General features: G+C 32.6%; 1 long non-coding RNA gene across 1 annotated transcript; it reads left to right on the forward strand.

Moving 5' to 3' along the window:
• The first annotated feature begins 13,370 nt into the window (after positions 1-13,370).
• On the forward strand, positions 13,371-14,866 carry LOC143554092 (uncharacterized). The gene is made up of 2 exons (XR_013138936.1): positions 13,371-13,747; positions 14,696-14,866. It is a non-coding gene; the product is annotated as an uncharacterized LOC143554092 (long non-coding RNA).
• Positions 14,867-15,816: the final 950 nt, after the last annotated feature.

Below are 15,816 nucleotides of genomic sequence, written 5' to 3' on the forward strand. Positions count from 1 at the left end.
TACTTTGTTAAATGAGCATACTTGAACTAGTTTTAGTATAATTTGGTTTTGAACATTGATTGGAATACAAGGGCCTAAAGTGAACACTAGGAAACTTATTTACTTATAATTATTTGATTTTTATTAATATTAAAGGTCTAAAATGTTCCCGAGTCGGATTATAAGCAAACGAATACGGGTTTGAAAATCCGAAATGTTACAATGATGATACGTATATTGTGGATGAGGAGAATAACATGACAGAACCTGAAGTGGACATGAGTGATTACAGATTGAATGTTGATACAGATGTTGAAGATGGGGATGATTTAGAACCACTAGATTTTGGTGAGGATGTAATAGACAATGACAAATTTCTTAGTGGGTCAGAATCAGATGAGAATGAGACCAGCGATAGGAAAAACATTCTTCACAGTATAAGAAGATCCAATGAAAACATGTTAAACTTTTATCTTGGCCAGGTATTTGGAAGAAAAGAAGAGGCTAAGAAGTTGATTAGACAACATGCAGTTGAAAGTAGAAGGTTAATTAAAACTAAACAAGATGATCACATAAGAGTAAGGGCAGTTTGCACTAGTTCTAAGCCAGACTTTGAGGTTGATGACTGTAGGGTGCATGCTGCTAGCCAACAGAAATCTAAAAACAAAAAAGAGAAAGGCAAAGGGGCTGAAAAGGAAAAAGGAAAAAGTAAAGGGGCTAGTGGGAACAAAAAGAGAAAGGGGAAGGGGCTAGTGGGAACAAGAGCCGAACCACATGATGGTGGTAGGGGCAAAAGGACACAGTCACATGCTTATCAATGTCCATGGGTCTTGTTTCTCTCCAAAGTAAAAGATTCTCAAAATTGGGTTGTTAGGACATTAAATACCAACCACACATGCATTCAATCAAGGAATATACATGCTTGCACATCACTTTTCTATCTGAACAGATGTTAGAACAGATTGAAGAAAACCCTAACATCCCTGTTAAAGCAGTTCAAGATCAATTTAGAAGGAAGTATGGTGTTAGTGTTCATAAGATGAAAGCATACAGGGCCAAAATGAAAGCAAAGAGAAAAGTTGAAGGGGACTACAAGCAACAGTATTCTTTTCTTAGGGATTATGCTGCTGAGTTGGTTGATAAAAATCCAGGTAGCACTGTTAAGATTGAGGTTGAAGTACCATCAGCTCATGAAGCTACAACCAGATAGTTCAAAAGGATATATGTTTGTTTGGCTGCTTTGAAACATGGGTTTAAAGCATTAGACAAGAATTTGATTGGTCTGGATGGTGCATTTATGAAAGGCATCTTTCCTGGTCAAATGCTTACTGCAGTGGGTCTTGATAGCAATAATGGAATCTACCCTGTCTGCTATGCAATTGTGGAGTCAGAAAGTTTTAGCTCATGGACTTGGTTCTTAGAGCTTACCGGCAGATGATCTGGAAATATGAAGCAATTCAAGGTTTACTTTCATGAGTGACAGGCAAAAGGTAAGGAATTAAAGGTTCACTTGCTATTTGTCATTATGTTATTTATTAACCTTTGTTTATGTTGAACAGGGGCTTTTTCAAGCCATTCAAACTTTGTTTCCTTGTGCTGAGCACAGATACTGTCTTAGGCACATCCATGAGAATATGAAGCTTGCAGGATATAGAGGTGTGCTGTACAAAAACATGTTATACAAATGTGCTACCTCAACAACCAAACTTGAGTTTCTTACTGCAATGAATGAGTTAAAGGAGTTCAACAAGGAAGCACACTTGTGGTTGCCAAAAATAACACCTCAATCCTGGTCCAGGTCACACTACTCTGGTTAGTATTTAAAGACTTTAGCAATAGTTTGTATGCTTGTGATACTTATTAGACTGTCTGCTTATTATCTTGTGTAATCCTTTAACAGGATTAGCAATTTCTGATGTAATGATTAACAACATATGTGAGGTATACAATGGCAAGATTGTGGAAGCCAGGGACAGACCCATCATATCTGCACTTGAGTATGTAAGGGAGTATTTAATGAGGAGGATTGTGACTGTGCTTGGGATTATTGATAAATATGAAGGCCTGCTTACACCTAGGGCCACACAAATGTTTGAAGCAATCCAGAAACAAGCAAATCATTACAGTGTGCAGTGGAATGGAGGGGATCTATATGAGGTGAGTGGAAAACCTACTGATCCATATGTTGTCAACTTGGCAATGAGGACTTGTAGTTGCAAGGGCTGGGAAATTACAGGTATGTTGATTACATTTGGTTTGAATTAATTGTAGCAAGTTGCCTTGTTTATATGAAGACTTATATTTGGTACAGGTATGCCCTGCAGACATGCTGTGGCTGCACTTTGGTTCATGGCTGCTAATGGAGGAAGGGTGGGGGCATTAGAAAGTTGGGTTCACGCGGTGCACACAATGGACAGGTGGAAGTTGGTTTACTCCTTTAAAGTAAATCCAATAAATGGGATGACTTTGTGGACAAAATGTGAGGCTCCTACAACCATTGTAGCACCCAAGCACCACACCATGGCAGGCAGACCTAAGAAGGCAAGAAAGAGGTCAGTTGTGGAAAAGGATGATATACCAGCAACTGGCAAATTGACAAGGAAGAACACCTTTGGAGCATGTAGCAGGTGTGGGAGCACTGGCCATAATGTGAGGACTTGCACAGGCCCACTAAAGAAGAAGGGAAAAAAGGCAGCTTAATGGGATCCTGCTTCACTAGATCTTCATTTGGTTATCTTGCTTTAGTAATGTCTTTTGGTTGTGTACTTTGAACCCTCTAATGATTTTGTGTATTTTAAAGTTTGTGGCAGCACTTGACTTTATTAGGTGTGGTAACTGGTTATGGTTATGTATTGTGAACAACTTATGTTATGTGAATTATGAGGTTTATGTTGATTTGGTTATGTTTGAGGTTGTGTTAAACACTTTGACTTCAATAAGTTTGACTTTATTAAGTTTGACATGAATAATTTTGACTTTGTGTATTGCAATAATGCACCAGAGTATGACAAATGGTTGTGGTACAAACTTGTGCATTGTAGCACTTTCATTAATCTACAAACTTTACATCATGTTGCTTGGACATACAAAAGAGATACAAAAGGCGTGCACTTTGCACCTAAAACCAACCTAAACCAACCCCAAAAGACGATAGCATCCAAAAGACAACTTAACTATCAACAGCCAACCCTACATCCAAAAGACTACCTATCAACAGCCAAACCCACAACATTACTTGTCTGCACCTTGAACCAAAAGAAGATACAAAATAAACCCTATCCAACTAACAATTAGCAACTTCTTAAGCTTCATTGTGTCGGATTCACTTGCTTTCAGTTTCCCGACAAGCCTTTCATTCCCAACTTCAAGGTTGTCCTTCACCCTAAGCAAGCCCGGAATGATGTCAGCACATCTTTGACACTTACGATCGTACCAACCAACGAAACCACATCTTGAATTCTGGATTTTCACATAAAAACAAGATTTTAGGCAAAGAATGTAAAAAACCCTAATTATCGTCAATTACCTGGTCAGGACATGAATAGAAACGCCGAACAGGATTCCTGTCGGTCCACGACGTGAGGATGATCGCCGTTTTCCCACAATTGCAGAGAACCATGGTCGGAAAGTTTCTGGATTGCAGAGAGAACCTAGGGATTGTTGAAGGTGAGTAAATGATCGGTCAGGGGGGTTAGGGTGGGTATATATTGGGGGAAATTTGAAGGGTAGCTGAAATGACCTAATTGCCCTTACGTGAGTAGCAGCTGACATGAGTTAACAAGAAAATCTAACCAGGTTAGGCGAAAAGGACAAAGGGTGTCGGATTTTGAAACATAAAGGACAACAATAATCAATTTTGAAGATGAGGGACAACGAGTGAAATTTGGGTGAAAGATAAATTACAATTTCTGTAATTTTGTCTATTTAATTATATTTCAATGACATCCGCCATTTCAAATGGCGGATGTGAACAGTGATTTCGCACTTGACATGACAACTCTCCTTTATCTTTTTACATAACTTTTAAAGTTTATTTTACATTAAAAAAAGACTTTTTATTTAAAACCAATGTCAAGAGGGCTTTAAATCTTTACATGCACATGTGAAAAATCTAACATACATTTCTTTAATGGTGTTTTGCAACTTTTTGCCTTTTCATTTCATTTGTATGCTGTAAATATGAATTTATTCCCTTTACTTAATTGTTACATTTAAGAAAGTAATGTTACTTTTTCTTGATATTATTTCATCATGTTGTGGTCCAAAACTTTTATTAGTATGAAATTGTGACATTTTAGTTGAGCTTTTATTAGTATGAAATTATGACATTTTAAGTTTATTTTACATTTAAAAAGATACGTTTTTTTAACTAATGCCAGAATAATTTTTAAAAACAATCAATCTAGTAATTTATACCCCAACTTGTGACATCCATAATATAGCTAGCTTGGTAAAATATTCGTTACTAATATACTATATTAATTGTTTAAAAGACCACATACGATTTTTCTTTTATTATTAAAAATTCTTATAATTAGTATTATTAATAAATATTAATTAGTACACCTAGCTTAAAGTATTTTTGACAGACTCTATTTATAATTTGAAGAAATGAGATTTGGTAGTACGATTACCGTTCACACTTGCCATTTGAAATGGCGGATGTTAAGAGGACATCTGTCATTTCAAATGGCGGATGTCTATCAAAAATACTTTAAGATAGGTGTACTAATTAATATTTATTAATAATACTAATTATTAGAATTTTTAATAATAAAAGTAAAAACGTATATGGTCTTTTAAACAATTAATATTAGTATATTAGTAATGAATATTTTACCAAGCTAGCTATATCACGGATGTCACGAGTTTGGGTATAAATTACTAGATTGATTGCTTTTAAAAATTATTCTGGCATTAGTTTAAAAACATATTTTTTTTAAATGTAAAATAAACTTAAAATGTCCCAATTTCATACTAATAAAAGCTCAACTAAAGTGTCACAATTTCATACTAATAAGAGTTTTGGACCACAACATGATGAAATAATATCAAGAAAAAGTAACATTACTTTCTTAAATTTAACAATTAAGTAAATGGGATAAATTCATATTTACGCATCGTACAAATGAAATGAAAAGTCAAAAAGTTGCAAAACACCAATAAAGAAATGTATGTTAGATTTTTCATAGGTGCATGTAAAGATTTAAAGCCCTCTTGGCATTAGTTTAAAAAAAACGTCTTTTTTTAATGTAAAATAGACTTTAAAAGTTATGTAAAAAGATAAAGGGGAGTTGCCTTGTCAAGTACGAAATCACTATTCACATTCGCCATTTGAAATGACGGATGTCATTGAAATATAATTAAATGCATAGAATGGTTGTCATGTCAAGTACGAAATTACTGTTCACATCCGCCATTTGAAATGGCGGATGTCATTGAAATATAATAAATACATAGAATGTGGGTCATAGAAAAGTACTGCCACTGTTTACATCCGCCATTTGAAATGGCGGATGTCAATAAAAAATATTTTTGACACATAGGGGTAAGCTAGGTGACCGGCGGTCAGCTGTAAATTAACATCCGCCATTTAAAATGGCGGAACACGAATAAAATATTCAAGATCCGTCATTTCAAATGGCGGAACACATGTTTCTCGTCCACATCACCAGACAAAAACTGACAAGCCCTATGTTTAATATGACATCCGCCATTTAAAATGGCGGAACACGAATAAAATATTCAAGATCCGTCATTTCAAATGGCGGAACACATGTTTCTCGTCCACATCACCAGACAAAAACTGACAAGCCCTATGTTTAATATGACATCCGCCATTTCAAATAACGGATCTCCTATTTTCAATCAACAATCTTTCTCTCTCCTAAAAACCATTTTATGCTCTTCAATTTTCCTATTTAAAAAAAAAATCCTGTAAACCCACATTATTGTTATAAATTCAAGAAAGGCTTAATGGATCGCGATGATAGCTACCGAGAGCGAAATCTTAGATAATATAAACTGCGAGGAGGTGATCAAACAATTTGTTGTCAAGAATACGAAGAGAGCTTCACGATTCATCGGTTAGCCGTTAGATATTATTGTATTTGGTTTTATGACTATATATTTTTTTTATATTTTATTGTTATAACTTTAATGAAGTTAAAAAAAACTAGCTTATATGTTATATATTCGTTACTCGTTAAGGCCTTTTTATTTCGGCTCGACCGGGGTATATAAATTCTCGGAGACGGCCCTGGAGGGAATGGAATGGACGTATGAATGGGATGGACAAATGAATAAAATGGATAATTAACATTCCATTGTCATGTTTGGTTAACATGTAGGAATTCAATACTTCATCACTTTATTATTATTATTAACTATTATTATTATTATTATAAGAATAATAATAAATAATAAAAGTAATAATAATATGAATATTCATAATAACAAATTTTTAGGACCCTCTCGCTACAGCGAGATTGTTAAGCTGAATAAAAATAATCATAACAACGTTGAATCACATATGCGCGTCGTAAAATGTTAACTCGTCAAATTTAAAATAATAATATTGATAATATAGTAATAGTTATAATAATAGTTATATTATTATATACAAACAATAATGATAATTATATAGTAATAGTAATAATAATAATTGTTTATTCTTTTGACCTTTTATTCCTTGAATGAATGAATAAAAAAAACAACCATATCCAAAAGAAAGAAAATTCTAAAAACGGAATGGGTTTCATTCCTTATAGATTGATCCACTCTATTCATGCCTGGTAACCAAAATATTTGTTTTTTTTCATTTAATTGAAATGACCCATTACATTCTCTCTTTCATTCATTCATACCAAACGCCATCTTGATTTAATGAGATTAGCTTCATGATCATTTCATACCTTTATTAATAATACTCCTTCATTTGATCTCAAATTTGCATTTATATTTTATATTTATATTTATATTTACGCCTGCGCATACATATATACCAACGTTGCTGATTTATGTATTTATCCTCCATAGTCTATTCGGACTTAAATAGTTGAAAATGACAAAATAGCAGATATTTTGTAGAGCTAGAGTTGCAATGGCCCTCAGTCAAGGTCTCCGCAACCCCCTCTCCTTACTTCGTTTTCAATCACAATGTTTTTTATTTCTGGTTCATCATATTTTTAAATGCAACAGATTTAAGCATCTAATAATGCATCTATTAAACAGATAAGAGTATATATGTATGAACACATTAATAAGAAGACTTTAGCTAATTTATTTATGCTTACAAATATTTATAAGTTTATCTAAATAAGACACTCACGAGTCACGACCTCCTCGTTAGTTTTATGTAGGAGATATCCCAAACTGAACATGGCCCAATAGGTTTGGGCCCAATACATATTAGCCCATATACTCCCTATATAAGATTATAAGGTAAAGGGAGGCTTAACCCTATATATAGATGGATTTTACTCCTTGTTAATTTTGAGTAGAGAACCATAATAACCCTACAATAACATCTATATATAGGGCTATGTAGAGAGAGTTGGATATGCCATTATATTAATATAATCGTATTATATAATGTTACATTTAAAGGAAAATCTGACTATCCATTTATTAATGTGGATGAATTTTAATAAAAAGAATGGTGGTGTTGGTTGATCAATGGTGTGGTGTTAGATAGAAAACAAAGAGTAGGCCATGTTATGGAAAATGTTGGGTGATGAGGAAATGCAGTCCATATACATGTGAACCTAAGTGGTTGGAATGCTTTGGCATTTCCCTCATGAACAGGGCATCCATAGAAGCAGACACAAACACACATAATTAATCGAATCTAGATATTATGTGGTTTATGGTAATAATATCCTTCTGTCGACACAAAAACACAAATCTTGGCATATGCTGTTCGAAATATAGATATATATGGGAATATGGGATTATGGGATACAGTAAAATAACCACTCATTGTTACGTTCATAGGAGGGAGGGAGGATCAAATTTTCATACCAAAAGGTCACTATTAGAATACCGAATATTTGTAAACAATTTTAACTAGCTTACTAGTTACCATGTATTTTTGTGTCTTTTCTTCTGTCCCTTCGATACCAAAATGAGTCAGTAACAAATATAGCAATTAGTTTGCAATGGACATGTACACGTCCATTGCTTCTGCGACCATATTGATTATAGTTCTAATGCGGTCACTTAAACTTGTACTGCTTTTTCTATCTTTAAATGTTGAACATTAATATATACCGGGTTTGTAGTAGTGTCTAATTACATCAAGGGGTGTGCTTGTGTTGCTTTAGGACGGTTTTGGGCAAAAAGTGAAACACAATCAAAAATTAAAAAAAAATAAATTATTTCACCATCTCCTGTCTTTTGCTTTTTTCATAATAAAATATAATGTCTACATCAAGACAGAAGGCAAGCAGACAACAAGCTACGTGGTAAGCCCTTTTAGAATTGGAAAACCCGTTGATCGATTTCAGTTAATCGATTTTACATACAGCTATGGTTGCTTATGGGTCTTGTAAGCGTGAAAGATATGAGCTTGAAATGTTTGTGCTTAACTAAAATCACATTGAAAATAATTATGCATATCAAGTTGATTGTAGATAGGTTGTGTCGACTTGAAGTGTATCGACGGGTTATCCAAGTTAAAGACTAACATCCATTGATAAGTTTTTATAAATGGACTGATGATTTATTCTGAGAAAAAATGTTTATTTGAAATTTATTGAATGTTGAATGTTTCCGTTACTATGTTTGAATGAATTTCTCTGTTGAGAGTTATGTCTTATGAGTAAATTCATCAGCTAAGTAAACAAACTTAAATAAAACATAATTAACAAAATAACAAGTGTATGTGATAACCCAATAAACTATTAGCATTTAAACCCAACCCGACAAGGATAAAATTATTATACGGCTTGCATATATATATTGGTTATAAAGATCATAGTAACAATTACATCGAAACAGAAGACAAGCGGACAACAAGCTGTGTCACTACCCCCTTTTAAATTGCAAAACCCAATCTTTTAAAAACCACATTCGCTGATCTTAGAGTCATAACATTACTATACATAACCTGTTGAACTCGGGTAGCGGAGGTAGTCCAAGGCTCAAACAACGAACGAGGGTGATATTGTGGAATTTGATGCTGATCTCCTCCATCGAAATAATGAATTAAAGTTGTGTAACACGAATGCAACCCATTTTAACATATATTAAACGAATTATAAACCGGTTAAATAGGTTGGTATGCTATAACAAATTTGGTTAAACATGTCATAAATGTTGTCAGGTTAACAAGTTTAATTAAACATGCTAACAAATCAACTCAAACATGACCCCATCTAGTTAAACATGTTATAATATTAACACGAGCATGATTTATTTATTAATGAAGCCAAATATAATAACTCAAACCTACTATTATAAAGTCTCATATGATGAATCTTGACTCCTAGTATATGTTTTTATTTTTTACAAAAAGGGAATTAAATTAAAGAAAAATAAGATGAGAATAAGATGTAATAAACTAATTATGCAGCCAGTTTAATAATTAAAAGAATTGGTATTTATGTCATCAACCACTAACCAATTCTGTGTCATCATCAAAGAGTTTATATTAATCTTGTTTACATGCTTACTCACGACCACCGGGGCCATTGACCAAGACACTGCCTTTCCTTATAAGTTGCATTTAGTTTATCTAAACAGGTGTCCATCCATGATGAATCAATTAAATTCCGATATCGAAGTTTACGTTGTTTCCAATTGAAATATCAATTTGATTTGATATTACTTGTTGCTTTTCATATTATAAATTTATTAGTACAGAATCAATAACTGTTAAAAGTAAATAAGGTTAGTGCTCTACTTGGGTAATGTCATATTTATATAAATATATATTATTTTTTAGGAAAGTGAATACGATTTTGTTAGGCGAGTAACCTTATATGGAAAAATACTCTAAACTATGTCGTTTTAAGTAAAAAACCTCTATCTAATTAAAAACTCTTCCATATTATCTAATATATATAATTTGAAAGTTTGGCGGCGCTAGAATCTTATTGGTTCAAGTGGCAGTCCGATATTGGACAAAGTTTTTTTTCTTTTGTATTTTTTATTTTGTTTCGTAGTTTCAGTATCATAACGAGCATAATTGAAACAAATTAAATTTGTGTCGATTTACCACCACAAATCCCGAGACCAACAATGCTCAGGTTTTACCGACTTACCACCGCAACGCCTGAGTTTTACCGACTCTTTTATTTTAATTCCGATACCTTAAGATGGTATTGACTGAATTCGTGTCAACCCATCGTCGTAATGTTCAGGTTTTACCAACGCCCAGGTTTCAATGCTGGGGTTTTGCCATTGCGCCGGGTAGAAAATCTAGTTTATAATAATTTTGTAACTCCACTAACCGCTTAACCGCTATAGAAGGTGGCAAAATGTCAACTCGATCTTTTGATTATAATGTTTTTTTCCCGGGGATTTCCATCACAAACATCCAATGTCTCAAGTTTTCAGAGAGGAATTATATTGGCAGCTTTCTCAAGATGGAGTTTTTTTTGGTATTTATTGGATGAATTTGTTTTTCTTATTTTTATAATTGAAGCATTATGTGTGTCATCAATGAGAATAACAGGGAACTCAAAATTGAAAAGGAAAAAAAATCTTAAATAATCGAAGGAATCACAACTTACTAATGTATTGAGAAAAGTTTGCAGGTTTTCAAATGACGTTTTTGTGTTTTTATTTGTTAAATTTTGTTACTTATTTATTTATTTAACTATTATATATATTATAACATCACTGTAATTAATACATAACTTGACATTCAAAAGACATAAATAAATTAATCCAATAGTACGAGCTAGATCCAAAAGCTTGAGAACTAAGGGATTCGATTAAGATTGCGTGCAGCTGTTTTTCAAATACAGATTAGTAAATAAAGATTTTCTATAAAAGGGGAAGGTATTTTAGTTAAATGAGGGGTTTTTGTAATCATTTTTAATCAAAACTACATAGTTTTGTTTGGCTTTCCGTGTAAGGTTACACGTCTAAGAGCACCGTATTCGTTTTCCCCATATTTTTTTATTTCGTTATTCTAACAGCAAGATGACATGTCCACACCCTTTTTGAATTGGAGGTGACCTAGTCAGTTGGTACCCATGACTTCTAGTATAAAACATCTTAAAAGAATCTCACATCAGATTTTAGATTAGAGAGATGTGTTGATTTATATATATACTCACATCTTGTGATCAAGTATGACGAAGGTGGGTCTTAATAAATGATGATTGAAGCAAGATTCTGTGATTTGAACCATGACACACTGTATTTCCATTCCGATCGTATCATGGAGTTACAAGCACAACAGATTCCATCATAATACACTTGAGTGTGATAAGATAAAAGTAGATGGTTAACTCTGGGAAGTTCTCATGAGTCATGACTTTGTCAAGAATAAATCGGTTAGTCGGTAGTGAACAATATCAAGGCTATAATGGGAGTGTTCCAGTATGGAATGAGAACAGCAACTCGAGTGTTATTCAAGATGGCCTACAGACTGTTGGTAATTTCATACCGTGTTCACAAGTTGGTAAATTTGGAAGGACCTAGTTGACAAGTCGATCAAATTGATATAGTTTTCCAATTGTAATAGGATTAGTATAGTAATATCTTGGTTACCAAGTTATAGTTAAATACATAAATATAGGGGTTGGATCATAAGCCTTTGAATGTGTGATCAATAGAGATTTATTGTAACAAGTCTTTGAGTCACTTTTCTTTCACAATAATAAAGTATATATCGATATTACAATTTGAAGTGGTATAAGAACTTGGTGTAATCTTAGTCCAAGCTCGAGGTGCCCTGGATCGTAACCAAATAAAGTGTATGACTTACCAAACATCGCTCACCATGGATCCAAACGCATACGTTAGATCTTGTAACTCATCATTTAAGTTGTTAATTATACCCAATATTTGGATAAGCGGCCTCTTAGAAAATTATCATGTAAGTAACCAAAAACAACAAAAATTAATGAAAAAACAGATAATATCATGATCATGGTGGGATGTTACATAAATGTTGACAAACATTTAAACTCCATTACTACATCCAAAAATGAGTTTTAAAAATTTCTCCGAAGCTTATAGCCGAAGTCCTAACCTGAAGCTATCCTCCTCTCAACGATGGCTGGTGCCTTACTGTAGATAAGAAATATGATTAATACTCACATTATTACACTTAGAAAAATAAACGCAAAAGTCTCACATCCAAGATATATGTGATTCGTTGAACCTTTGCTAAAAAGGTGAATAGCTTGCTTGAGTGTCGTTAATTATAAAAACTCAAGCATAACTCGACCTTTGTGGAACCGAGTAATGTTAATGTGGACTGCATAAGTTCCTAGATGTGGTAGTTCAAACAACTATATCGAGGCTATAAACACATAAAAATGGGGTTCCCTTCAAGGATCAATCTTATCTATATTATATATAAACGAAATCTTTAAAAGCTCTCTGGTTGCTCTATAAATTCTTTCAATTCATCAGATTATTTTATTTGTAAATAAAGAATTCTCATGCATTTGATCCGAATTCACGGGTATGAGTCTCACCAAACCCAGATAACTCTTAAACGGGTTATAACATCTCATTAAATTAAAAATTAATCTTGTCAAATATTTGATATGAAAATCATAAAAAATATGGATATACTAAAAATTAATATCCGATTTTTTAAAAAAAGAGATAATTTTAATTAAGAAACAATTTTATAGTAAAAAAAAATAAACAAGTCATGGGTCACAAAATTTAGATAGCTTTTAAACAGGTTATAATATAACATTTATTTATGAAATCCTTTTATCATCAAACCCTAAGTATATTATTAGCTTTCTTACAATAAATAAAATTAAAATCCAAAAAATATATATTAAAAAATAAAAAATATAAAACAACTATCGTAATACGGGGGATAAAACCTAGTTTGTAACATAAAAATTAAGGACCAATCTTATTTGTAATTGTTTAATTTGTCTAATTTCCATTGGTTTTCAAAGGAATAGAAAAGTGAATCTTAATTGGTTGGATTATAATACTAATTTATGACTTGCACGACTTGCAAAAGCATTAGTCTAGTCCTTTATGCTAAATAAAGATATAATATTTACCTTTTTAGAAGATAAACACAAACTTGTTTGATATTATAAAACCCTAAAAAGCCACGTCATTGTCACACCCTTCCACCATCCACTTCATTTATTAATTTTTCTTTATAAATACATCAAGTGAGCCAATAGCTTTTCACCTTTAAGTTTTAAATTCACCACTAAACTAAAGTGAGGCTCACGTAACACCCGTGCAACACTCTTCCTTTAATATCTCTATACATACAACCACACCTTCACCATATTCAATAGAGACTATATCACATATTAATGAAGTTTTTCTTCCCTGAGCTTGGTTTCTGTTTCGGCGGCACCGCCATAACGCCGCCTGCGGAGATCATCTGCTCTGATGTCTCGAGTACTCGCCGACGTGTAAGGCATGGTAAATTCACGAAACACTGGAAACCGGAGCTCTCAGCGATCGCAGAAGATGGTCATATGCGACGACAAAGTCATGATCAATCGGTTAGTGTTGTTAGATCGGAAAAGAAACCGCTGAACAAAACCAGATCGTCGGGAAGACCTCGATCTCATTCGTATAGTAGTGGTGATTACAGGTAAACTTTTGAATCAAGATTCTTGTAACTTGTTATTAAATTCTTATAATTTATTAGTTTCATATGTTTAAGAAAGTTATGATACTTAATTAAAGGCGTCGTATCATACAAGCAATGTTTTCTGATCACACAAAGTTCACATGGTGACATAACTGTAAATATGGAACCTAAATTACGTATAAAAAAAATAATCACGCATAAAGTAAAAATGATTGCTCATGGAGAAAAATAATTAGACATGAAGAAAAATAATTAAGTAGAAGAAAAATATAATCTCATGACGAAATATAATTACGCATAAAAAATCAAAGCATGACACATCTGATTTAAAAAAAGGTATAGAAACAGGGTACTCAAATTAAAGAGAAAAGAAGTTCGATTTTATGATGTAGTTATTAAAAAAATATATATATACTATTTAGAAAAGTTATTAGCGTTGTAAAAAAGTGGGAGAATTTAAAAAAAAAGTGTGTGCTCAGGATTTTATAATTGGAATTATGTCACCACGTATTTGTTTTGAATTAACTCAGTGATCCGGAAGCCTTTGTATTTAAACCTTTTCAATTGCAATTAAGTAATAAAAAGTGATTATAAAAAAAATAAGTGAGCATCACGTGTATTTCTTAAAATCTCAATATGATAAGGTTGTACCAACTTGTTTGATCACATGAGCAACTTGTAGATTCATATTTGTTTAAATTCACACACAGTTGAGGTGGTCAACCGATGAATATATGTTGTTAGATGTGTACTCATGTTGTAACATAATTAAATTATGTATTTATAGTATTTCGTATCCTATTTGTGTTAGCTCTATATGTTTAGCTGAAATTCTTTTTGCACTTTTTAAATTTCGGAAACAATATTGTAGTGAGGTGTCGTTTTAAATTCTAATTGCTACGGATATATTTAACATGTCATATGAATTATTGTGTGACAAATATACAGGAAATTTACTCAGACAGTGGCGATTCCTGCTTTTTCTCCGACACCGTTCGTGTTCTAACTCGGATGATCGGAGATGCTTGTTTCGACATGCTGTTTGTTTGTATATTGAAAACTATTTATGATTTACTTTGGCTTGCAATGGTATAAAATGGGATATTGATGCTTGCCGATTACTTAATTGCTTTGGAATTATAGAAAAATAGTTTTCAACAAATCTAGATACAATCAAGTAAGATAGAGTAGGGTTTGGATCAAATACAAATAAAATTAACGTGCTAAACGTGAGAATCAAGTAGAGTAATTATATATACAAGTAGAGTAATTATGTAATTACACTATAGAGTACGTAATTACTATTATATATACAAGTAGAGTAATTATGTAATTACACTATAGAGTAATTACGTACTCTATAGTGTAATTACATAATTACTCTACTTGTATATATAGTTACTCTACTTGATTCTCATATTTAGCACGTTAATTTAATTTGTATGTTAACTATTCCCAGATAAAATATATGACAAATGTAAAAAATATCATCCTTCTTTATAAGTCGCAGATTTGTTTGGTTGGTGTATTTTATTCACACACTGGACATGGGTGGTCATATAAGTATTGTTGCAATCATAATAAATAAGAAATGAAAAGAGGCAAAGGATTATCTCGTAATTAATTCACGGGTGTGAATGATTGAAAAAACAATATCTTTTCAATCACGCTACTGCCACATGATTTTTAGGTAAAGCATTTTCTAAAGCAACATACTAAAATAATCTAAATAGAAAATAGGTATAATCCTTTAGTTTTATCATTTATGGTAAGTATATAATGGTTAAGCAACTAACAACAATTTATATTTTCTAAAACAACATACCAACTTCGGAAATCCACTTAAGATGTGTGTTATTCACAACTAGTGACTTAATATATGGTCTACTCAACTGTAAGCTTTTGGTTCCCGTGGATGCAAAATCATTGCTCATCACAAATTATTGGAAAGACGAATTTTTTTAGGGTAAAAGAAACCAAGTTTAACCCGGACTGTTTTGAAAAAATAAAATCAGTTTAATATGCCTCTGGTCGGGACTAGGCATTTTCTTAGACTGTGTGTAACTGGA

This window comes from Bidens hawaiensis, unplaced genomic scaffold (assembly GCF_021521415.1).
Source record: "Bidens hawaiensis isolate Kalapana, Puna unplaced genomic scaffold, B.hawaiensis_p1.1 tig00017496_1, whole genome shotgun sequence".
NCBI lineage: Eukaryota > Viridiplantae > Streptophyta > Magnoliopsida > Asterales > Asteraceae > Bidens > Bidens hawaiensis.